Raw genomic sequence first — 7,994 nt, 5'->3', positions numbered from 1 at the left:
TCTAATAATCTTAATGTTCCAAAAAAGTAATCCTGCAGAAAATCCAAAAAGATATTAGTGACTATTAGTATTTTCTACACTTGTTTAGAATAAAGCTAATTATTTATTATGAAATCAATAAGCTCAAAACCACAGAAGTTTAAAAAAAAGAGTAGAGAATTAAAGCCATGCATTGTATATACTTCCAATTTTACCTACATACCAAAAATTTTCCTTTAGAACTAATGCTATGGATTACTGCAATTTTATGTGTCTACAATGAAGAAAGTATCTTCTTCTATAATACTCATACAGGTATATATTGTAGAATCATAGGCCCAAATTCAAAGAAAATATGAAAAAGATTTTAAATATTTTAAGTATATACAAGTATTTATTTTAACAAATTTAACTTCTTACAAACTTTCACAGATGTAAAGAAAACTACACAGCAGACTAAAATCACAACTCTAACTGTCATTAAATTAAAATATCAGCCTTCACTAAGAAGGATAAGTTTGGACTCATCCAAGTTTTTGTGAACCTATCATGTTATAATTGGAATAAAGCTAATTGTTTAATATGAAATCATTAAGATGAAGAGTATACAATTCAAGACATGCACTATGCAGCCCTGACTGTTAGTGAGCCTACTGTTTTCAGTCTCCTCAGTATTGGGATTACAGGTGTGTGCCACCACGCCTGGACTCTGTGGCCAGCTCAGCATGCCTGGAGGCAGGGTTGGCATGGTATGTGGTGTTTGGGATCAAACCCTGGTCCCTTCGCTTGCCTAAGCATGCACTTAATTCACTGAGCTACGGCGCTGGCCCTTTTCTGCTATTTTTAATCTAATTCAATTAATTTTCTTTTCCTCCTTAACAGAATCCCTTGTTTTCTCTCCCTCATTTCACCTTCCATTGCTTAATTTTTAAGTTATACTGTTTTTATTCTCCCACTCCCTACCACCTCTATCTTTTCTAGCAGCATAACCATAAGCTTTATTTATCTTAAAATTGTTACCTCTGTGCTATCACTGTTGAATTCTATGGTCACAGTTACTTCAAAAGAGTGCAGTTGTTTTCTCTCTAGTTGCAGGTTTGTTCAACCTGCAGTCCACTGTTTTTCTGGTCTCTTTTAAAAAGTATTATAATTTTAGGGCCAGTAAGATAGCTCAGCAGCTAAGCACCTGCTTAGGCAAGCACAGGGAATGGGGTTCAATCCCTGACACCACATGCTGTGCGGGCCCTGCCCACAGGCATGCTGAGCAGGCCACAGAGACTGGGCATGGTGGCACATGCCTGTAAACCCAGAACTGAGGAGGCTGAAAACAGGAGGATCACTAAGAGTTAGAGCTATGTAGTGAGATCCTATACCAAATAAATAAATAAATGTGACATAGTCAAGCTTGTCAATGAGTTTATCTGTAAATCTTTTTCCTACTTATTTTACAAACTTACTATTTTTTCCAGCTTTTCATCTCAAGAAATTGAATGAAATGAACAAAAGCAATGCCAAAATTATTTTGAAAATTAAACATGAAGACTGAGAGAGAAATTGGGCCTGCAAAATAAGCTTGGATGAGTAAAACAAAAAAGCAAGATGAAAGTGCATGCTGAAGGAAGCAGAGTGGGATGTCATGAGGAAAACTATTGACAACCAAATCTAGTATTTTTATAATTCCTATATCCCTTGAATCTATTCTGTTAACATTCTAGACCTGAAGCTATGAATTCATTATTTTGAAAACTAGAACAAATCAAAAGAATATGATATATATTAACAATCCCAAACACCTAAAATTACAAAACTGTAAATAGTTTCAACATTATGATCAGAGATTTGTGTCTAAATAATAAATACCAGTTTAATGTAACCATAGAGAAAAAATTTAACATTTATTTCTGACCAGAAGCTAAAATAGGAAACTGTAATCTGAAAATCTGAAGGGAAAGCACAGCTGACATTTACTCCTGAGGGTCAGCCAGCTTGCTGATCCATTTCCAGAGGCTTAGAGCAGAGCAGGTTTTCAAAATCAGATGCTTCCTCATTGAATCAAAACACAATCATATTAAACAAATCATTACTTTCTCCTTTAAAAGATCTTTATATAATTCTAAATTTGATTTCCCTATCATTAAAATTTTGGAAGAAATCAGCATAAGTTGGCTTAGATAAAAACTTGAATACTATATACTTATCATATGAGAGTTACTTGAATAATCACTCAGTGAATTAAAAAAAAAACTAGGAAATGAAAATGTTCACTACCTAAAATAACCGTTAAAATATAGTATATTGTTATTGTTTAAGTGTAAGACTGGAGATGCAAACATTAGTGTGCAAGATAAAAATTTGAATGTTCATTATTTTATTTTAAAGCTTAAACCCACCTAGATGTAGTTTCTTTGTTCTTTTAATGGTACTGGGAAATGGATCCAGGGCTGTGCATGTATCAGGTGAGTAGGCTGCCACTGAGCTGTACCCTAGTTCCTTTTAAAATTTTGAGACATGGACCTACTAAATTGTACAGGCTGGCCTCCAGCTTGTGTTCTTCCTGCCTCTATTTTCTGAGTATCTGGGATTATAGGTGTGTACCATAATAGCTAGACAGTCTTTTAAACAACAACAAAACACTACCACTTTCACTTCAATTGTTTCCAATTGACCACATTATGGGGGACCACTCAGACTGCTTCAAAGCTGGGGGGTGGGATGTCTAAGGACATCTGAGGATATGACCCCATTTATGTAGCACAGGTGCACAGTGGGACACAGTTATGTAACTATGACTTAGAACAAGTAAACACTTATCTGCTGGTGTGTTTATACAAGAATGTAAATACAAGATGACAACCTATGTAAGAATTATACAATAAAGACACAGGCGGCTCTCATGAGCTTTCTGGCTTTCTGCTCTGCTCCATGTTGCTTGTTATCGTTCCTAATGTCTTGCACATGTGTGTGCTTTAATCTTGAAACCTCTCCTAAGCAGGCCAACAGTGTCCCTTGGGTCTCCTGAGTGGAATGACAACTGGCATAGCCAGCAGGACACTGAGGTGAGTAGTCCCATGGAGGCTGTGGAAACAGTGCTCAAGGGTGAGGGAGAGCCCAGGGAATGACTGATAAGGGACCCTGATCTCACCATGATTACCTGTAGCCACCTTCTTGACAGCTTGGAAGACTCCAGAGGAGTAGCAATCAGTCCATCTGGAGCCCAGGGATGTCTTGTAAGTCTTAGAAGCAATAAACAAATTCTTCTACCTCACTGTGAAAGAGCTTGGCTGTTTTGTACTCTCTTCTGCTGCATAAATCAAGAGGAGGAGGATGGCCTTGTGTGGCAAGTAGAGAAGCTACAGAAGATAGAAAAGGACCTCGAGCAACAGTTGGCTGCAGTGAAGCTTAGGTTGTGAGGCATGGAAAACACTGCCTCCTCCAGAAATGTCTCCATAAGCATAAATCCTCATGTCTCAGAAAACTCTTGGAAAAATTCTCTGGTTTTGCATGCTAGGTCAACTATTTGCCAAAAAGTGTAAGTATAAGAAAGCTTAGCCCAGGGAGGAGGACTGGGAGGGTTGTCTACTTCTACCGAGCACACAATCTGTACAACCTATACAACTATGGAGCTGCGGGAGCTGGCAAAACAATTAAAGCAGAGGTGGGTGAAACAGTGCCTGTGTGTCTGCTATGGTTGTAGCACGATGGGGCTGATGACCTGGAGTTAAGTCCACAGAGATGTCCCAAACAGACAGCCTAGCCAGCACTCCCTCTGAGAGACAAGTTCTGCAGGATGTACACAAGACAGCCCCAGAAGATAGACTGTGATAAATGGGTTCATGGAAGTGGTTTGCCTGCTATGGAAGAACCCAGGTGACCTGCAGGAGCAAGTCATATTTAAACTTGATAGCTATGCTACCTGAAATGGGCATGTGGTAGATGATGTTTGCACTGCAGCACTGTAGCCCAAAGGAGGAACTGCTGATGGCATGCATGAAAGACATAATCCTCGTGAGTGGACTGACTGGCATATTTGGGTCAGTGGCAGCCCTCCTAGCCCCCTTTCTGATCAGCTGATCCATGACACTGTTGATGTTTGGGGCAAGCTAGGAGATGTGGAAGTGAAGCGCCATGGTAAGACAACATCTGCAAAAATTGTACAAGCAAAAGAGAAAAAGAAGTGGGGCTCCAGGCAAGTGGACCTGTACCCCTAAGGACAGGCTCAGGTTACTGAGGGTCAGTTCACATCAGATCTGGATGGACCTGCTGGCTGCTGACCGAGCTGCAGATAAGTTAAACAGGCAGCCTTAGGTATGCTGCTACTCTGGAGGCAGTTATGCCATGAGCAGCAATACCAGCCAATGGGCCAGGGACAAAAGGCCAAAACAGCCCTAGTGAAGCAGGAAAAAAAGATACTGGCTTCCTTTTACCTCAAAGATAAGGCAGGGTGACATATCTTGGGTCTTGGGGGTCCTGAGAGACAGGAGGCCACATGTGGAATTGACTATTTACTGGTCCTCAAAGAATATGCAATGTGTACTAGCATTGGTGGAGCTGAGTCAACATTAATATAGGGCAATCCACATTATTCTGCAGAAACTACCACATGCATAGAAGAGTATGGAGGTCACTACATCATAATCCAGAAGACCCAGGTGACTGGGTATTGGGTTCTTGTCCCCATGCCTGTATTATGTTTATGTTTCTCCAGTTGCTGAAAACATACTTGGGGTGGACATACTGAGTGGTGCTCAGCTTGACACCATGCAGTGGGAATTCTAGTTGCAAATTCACATGGTAAAAACCATAGTCTCAGGCTATTCACATCACACAATGCTGATTTTTTCACAGGCCACATGAGTTGTGGGAACAAAGCAGTACTGGCTACCTGGAGGCCATGAGGAATAAGAACCAGAGCTCCCCCCAACAGTGCTACAGCCATCTCCAGCATCAGTGAGGTCCTGCGCTCCTCCAATGATGAGGAAAGCTGAGCTCAGTTTACCATATGTCTAGATGTAACTATGTGACTAAGCTCTAACTAAGAGTTCAACCCAGAGCCCAGGTCCAATGTGAGTGGGACTGCCCAGGAACCATTGGATCCTCATTCAAGCCAGCACCCAGAATGGAAATATATTCCACTTCAGGTCTTATCCTGAAAAGGATTAATTCTATGCTACTCCTAAATATCCTTCCTCCTATGGGTTGAAAAATACAAAACCGGAGCAATTGGCTTGGATCAACAGAGGAAGTTGATTATTGAGAATGGTACAGCCACCCTACCAGCCCATTGTCTTTTGAATGTTATGAGAGAAATTATCTTCTATCTCCTATAAACTAATACATACTATTTTTAACTTTGTTTCAGAAGTTGAGAATATATCCTGACTGGTACAGAGGTAATGTTTGTCCCCATTGTGAAATAAGACAGATAAGACAGTCTTCTCGCAATCTTGTTCCAGTCCAATGCTTTTTCTATACAATGAATTCCATCCTCATGAGTCTTCCTTTCCTGGCTATCTTCAACCATTCTTCTTGCCATCCATACATAAAACATTTATCTAAGGCTTTATTTTGCAAACATCTTTCAAATAATCTGGAAAACAAAACCCTACAATCTAAATCATTTCTGGTTCCAAGCGTTTTGGATGATGAATACTCAACATGTAGCTTAAATATCAAATAGTCTTTGATGCAGCAATTCTATTTCTAGAAATTAGAACAAGGATACAATTATGGATTCATATTAAGATTTAGAGGATACTCACTAAAACAATGCTAATAATAATTCTATGTTGCTACATGTTCAATAGAAAACTGGCTAAATACAAAGTATGATACAATAACATGTTAAAATATTAGGGGCCCTAATATTATAAGTATATTAGGGGGCCCACTGGATCTTGATTCGACCCAGAGCCCAGGCCCGGCATGTGAGTGAGACCACATGGGGCCTGCTGGATCCTGATTCAACCCAGAGCCCAGGCCTGCCGTGAGTGGGACCGCCTGAGGCCCACTGGATCCTGATTTGAACCTGAGCCTAGGCCCAGCATGAGTGAGACTACCTGGGCCCTAGATCCTGATTCAACCTAGAGCCCAGGCCCAGCGTGAGTGGGATTTCCCAGGACCCATTGGATCCTCATTCAAGCCAGCACCCAGGCCTGACATATGAGTGGAACTTCCTCCATCAGACAGGCCCAGTGTGAAACCCTGTGGCAGAACTCCCTGTAGAGAGGCTAGAGGCAAGACTCACCCAGTTGATCCAGGAGTACAACTCTTGCTAGAGTGGCACAGCGGGTTCACCTCCAAGGGCTGCAGCAGGAATAAGTGGAGCACAGAGGCCAGACCCAAGCCACACCCACTGGGATGAGTTTGAACTCGGTAGATCCAGACCTGGTGCTAAAATAATAACTCTACCAAAGCTCTACACCAAAGGTCAGAAGACAGTGCTATACAAAATAACAAAGAGAAGAAGCAAAATGTATTCTTAGGCCCCAAGCCCACCTAGAACAAATGCAGGAGAAAATAGCATAGAATAAATTGGAAATCACACACCTGAAATCTCTGAAATAATAGCATCTGAAGTAAAGAAACAACTGCAGAAAGGTATAGAGGAAATCAGATCAGAAATAATTTCTGAAGTAAATAAAGAAATAATGAAAAAAGTACCAAGTGCTTCTAAAGAAGACACTGATTATTTTTTTTTTTTAATCAGAATAGAAAAATGATGGAATCCTTGAATGAAAATATAGGAAAGAAATACAGACCATGAAGCAGACTCAAAGTGTTATACAGGAAACTAAAACCTCAATCACAAGCTGATAAAACTGTTTGAATGAAAGTGAAAATAGACTTTCAGACCTTGAAGACATCATTGCAATTAGTGAAAAGGTAAGAAAAGATTTCTTAAAAACAACTAGGATGCTGGAAAAAATAATTCAACATCTGCAAGACAATGCAAAAATGAACAACATAAGACTAATAGGCATCAATAATAAAGGAGTTAATACAAATGATATAAAAAGAATATGGACAGAATAGCAGAAAACTTCCCAAAAATGGGCAATCTGACATTCAGTAACAGAAGCATATAGAACTCCAAATAACATAAACCCAATTAAAAACACATGCAGACATATAATAATCAAGATCCCAGAAATTCAGCACAGGAACAGTATAATAAAAGCCACTAGAGAAAAGAAACAGATCACATTTAAAGGAAAACCTATCAGAATAACAGCAGATTTCTCTTCACAAACCATGAAGTCAAGAAGAGCATGGAGCAAAGTAATATAAGTCTTGCAAGAAAACAAATTTCAACCCAGACAAATATACCCTGCAAAACTCTCTTTGAAGTATAATGGAGAAGTGAAATAGTTCCATGACAAAGAACAACTAAAGAATTTCATGATGACAAAGCCAAGCCTATACAGACTACTAAGAGATTCTAGGAGGAACCAAAATGACCACAATTCTATGAATAAGAATGGAAAGAACTCACCAAATAGGGCAAACAATTAAGCACAGGAGAAAAAGAGGTATACAACAGCAGTCTTTCAATTATTCTTTTGTGTATAGCAGCAAAATATTTCCATTAGCATACTCTACAAATAGACTTCTCCTGTACCCTATAGGTCATGATTCTGTTCGGGTCCACAGGGTGGATATCAAGGAAATAACAGTTGCTTATTCTACTGAGCCATCTCCCTGGCCCCATACTGTTTGTTTTTAATTAAGATATCTTTGTCCAGTGAAAAGTCACCAAGAATTTCTTCCATGCATTCTTCATGAAACGTTTATATTTTTACCCTTATATTCAGATTGATGACCCATTTTAGATAATTTCTGTTTTAAAATTATTATAAGTTTTTGACACTGGGAGTGGTGGCATGCGCCTGCAATCCCAGTTCTTGAGAGACTGTAAATAGGTAGATCACTATGAGTCCAATCTAGTAATGAGACCTTGAACCCCCTGTAGACCCTTCCCTAAAAAAATACCAAAAATAAATAAATAAAATTATTAT

The 7,994-nt window shown here is 39.4% G+C and overlaps 1 protein-coding gene across 2 annotated transcripts in view; it reads right to left on the bottom strand.

Moving 5' to 3' along the window:
• Positions 1-7,994, bottom strand: part of Pgm2l1 (phosphoglucomutase 2 like 1) — a 152,843-nt gene that overhangs the window by 49,701 nt on the left and 95,148 nt on the right. The gene's annotated exons all lie outside the window — the stretch shown is intronic.

This window comes from Octodon degus, unplaced genomic scaffold (genome assembly GCF_000260255.1).
Source record: "Octodon degus isolate 3935 unplaced genomic scaffold, OctDeg1.0 scaffold00049, whole genome shotgun sequence".
In the NCBI taxonomy this organism is placed as follows: domain Eukaryota; kingdom Metazoa; phylum Chordata; class Mammalia; order Rodentia; family Octodontidae; genus Octodon; species Octodon degus.
Note: the sequence above shows the minus strand (reverse complement) of the source record. Positions and strands in the feature narration are given on the sequence as shown.